Genomic DNA, 3,081 nt, shown 5'->3' on the forward strand with positions numbered 1-3,081 from the left:
TTAATTTAATTGAGCATTTATTTTATTTTTAACTTTCACATGGCCTCCAAGTCTTGCGTTTATTGAATCACACGACTTGTTTCTTATTTTGTTTATTCGTCATACGTTATCTTTATTGTTGGATAATACAAAATTCAGTCATTTTGTCTTGTAATTTGTGTTTTGTAATGTTTGTGCTAAAATACTCAAACAATATCACCATCTGTGTGTTGGCTTGGATTGTTGATCATTCATTTGTTATCAAATGGTTTATTTTTCAGTTGTCCATTGTATCTCAAGGTAATGTTATCCAAATGTCTTCAAACGTAAGTTTGTGCCTCATGGAAAACCCTGTTATGAGATGTTGCATACATTTTAATTTGGTGATTATATCGGTATAATTTGCCTTGTGCGTGTCCTAGTAGAACATGAACCCCATAGTCAGAGGCCTTTTTCTTAAATCATCAACTGGACAGACTGAAACAAACAAACTTCTTGTGAACCAGTTTGTGTTGAACTCCGATTGTTCAAATTATTTATTGTGGAGGCGAAGTTGATTCAAACGAAGCAACATATGGATACAAATCGGTTCTATTGTTTCAAAATGTCTTGTTAATGAGAAAGACATGCTTTACTGGAGATGCATTTACCCTCCAAGGGAGCACATACATTCCCAGGATATTCTCTGTTTGATTGTTCTTTCTTTGACAGTGGATATGGCAATGGCATCGTGAACTCGTGCCAAGCCGAGGCATATCCTTATTCAGGTCGTAGTATGGCAGGCAAAGTGTTTCCTGAAAAGTGTAGTGAACTGGTCATCACATTCCGTACACTAACACCTCCATACCCATTCAAATGTCTAATGCACCGATTTGTCCCTTCGGCCACTGCTTGACAGCTTCACCTCTATCATGCTTTGAGATGTTGAATTATTGGCAGTAAATTCGCCTTTTGGTGCTTGTTCTGGAGCACATAGCACAAAGATTACACCGTACCCCCATGCTCTTTCAAAAAAGCCCTCAGCACCTACCAACATTCTCCCATGACATGCCAAGTGTATTTGCATCGTTTTGTCAAGATTGTTTCATATAATTTTGTATCTTTGTATCACTTTCCCATTGCAAACATGCCGGTGGTCTCTGTGTTCTGCCACCTCCTTTCTGGTCTCACACCCTCTGCTCTTTCTGTGCTTTGTCCCTCTCCTCCACCCCCAGGTTCCTGCAGGGTGCACGTGGTCCAACCACCAACCCCTAACCCCTTCTGGTGAAACTACCTAAATCCCAGATCACTGCTCACCTACACTCATTCGTTCCTCTCTTTTTCCTGCCTGGAGACCCACCTTCCACATTCTCTTTAATCTCATCCTTCACTCCAGGTCTTCAAGACAGCTGTTCTCCAAGATCGCAGATCACCCCCATCTCAAACCATGATCTTTTCTACCCCCGGTTAACCCTCCCCCACCCACCCCACTTTCACACCTTCAAGCCCACCTCCTTCCAAATTTCCAGTTTTCCTTCCTGAAAGTTTGCTTCTGTATCCATCTTGTTCACCCCAAGCATCCTCCCCTATCCTTAAGAGCTGGGCTTGGGGAGAGTTAATTGGGTAGTTCATGTTTTTGGATTGAGATGATCTGAGATGGTGGTGAACGGCTGTCTTGATGATCTAGAGGTAAGAATGAGATTGAAGAGAATGTGGAAGTTGGATCCACAGGTGGGGAAAAAAAGGGGAACGAATGATTGGAGGTGTGAACAGTGATCCTGGATTTCAGTATTTTCACCGGAAGGAGGTTGGTGGACCATGTGCACCCTGCAGAAACCTGGGGGAAGAGCGGGGGGGGGGCATAGCACAGAAAGAGAAGAATGGTGCAAGACCAGAATGAAGGCAGAACAACCAACTTTTCTGCGATGGGCCAACCGATCTTTCTGCGATGGGAAAGTGAGAGGCCCATCGACTCGGCTTCACTGCGGGAGATTCCAATGATCTTGAAGGCCTTGATTTACACACCGTCAAGGTGTGAGGCAGGGAAGCCAGCCCAGAGGGGAGACCAGTACTCCATCATGCTGCAGATGAAGGCCTTGTAAGTGGATATGAGTTCAGGAGTGCCAATAAGGACTTTGTATGATGAAGGATTCCCAGTCGGCACCTTGTTATGGAGGCCAAATTAGAAATGATTTGCCCAAGACAAATCGGAGCTGATGGTGAGACCGAGGAGTTTGAGTGACAACTTCCTCAAGAGGATTGTTGATAAAGTGGAGGTGTGTGTATATATATATATATATATATATATATATATATATATATATATATATATATATATATATATATATATATATATATATATATATATATATATATATATATATATATGTATGTATGTATGTATGTATGTATGTATGTATGTATGTATGTATATATATATGTGTATATGTATATATGTATGTGTATATGTGTATAGATGTATATATATATATGTATGTGTATATGTATATATATGTATATGTGTATATATGTATATATATGTATATGTATGTGTATGTATGTATATATATTGTTGCGGATTCGCGCCCGCCGGCGTGCCGACGGCCACGTAACTCGAATCGCGGCACGTCGCCCACCGGACGGACAATCCAGTCGTGACCCTCTCGGACTAACGCCGGGAACCAGTCACGGGTGGACCTTTCGGTCTCACCGCGATCGAGCCAATCAGCCCCCGCGTGGGATAGGGATGCTCGCCAAATTCGACCTACCTAAGTACCCACGCGGAGGGTAGACCGGGCAATCGCACCTCGCCGCAGGTCAACTTCGGACACGGGCCACTTAAGCGACCCGTTCCGTACTATCGGGATAACCGAGCGGTGTTATCGTCGACCTCGACGGTTCGATTAATTATCGGGCGTATTCAGCCCACTACCAACCCTTTACGTGAAGCAAGATGAGGATTCAATGAAGGAAATGACGAAGCGAAGCGGGAAACAGTTCAACACAAAGCACATTTATTCGCGATGAACGGGAAGCACACATATTCGATTCCACCAAAAGCACACAGAAAAAACACAATGCAATTTACACAAAAAGCAAATGTAAAAGCGAAGACACAATGCA

The 3,081-nt window shown here is 42.8% G+C and overlaps 1 protein-coding gene across 2 annotated transcripts in view; it reads left to right on the forward strand.

The window, feature by feature from the left end:
* The window catches only part of NFXL1 (nuclear transcription factor, X-box binding like 1), a 105,302-nt gene extending 105,101 nt beyond the window's left edge, over window positions 1-201 (forward strand). For both annotated transcript variants that reach the window (XM_085848875.1, XM_085848876.1), the window contains exon 24: window positions 1-201. This exon is cut by the window's left edge and continues 1,599 nt beyond it. The gene's annotated coding sequence lies outside the window, so the exon portion shown is untranslated.
* Window positions 202-3,081: the final 2,880 nt, after the last annotated feature.

The sequence above is a fragment of the Eptatretus burgeri genome, chromosome 12 (assembly GCF_056783735.1).
Source record: "Eptatretus burgeri isolate ZD-2024b chromosome 12, Ebu_testis_v1, whole genome shotgun sequence".
Classification (NCBI taxonomy): Eukaryota; Metazoa; Chordata; class Myxini; order Myxiniformes; family Myxinidae; genus Eptatretus; species Eptatretus burgeri.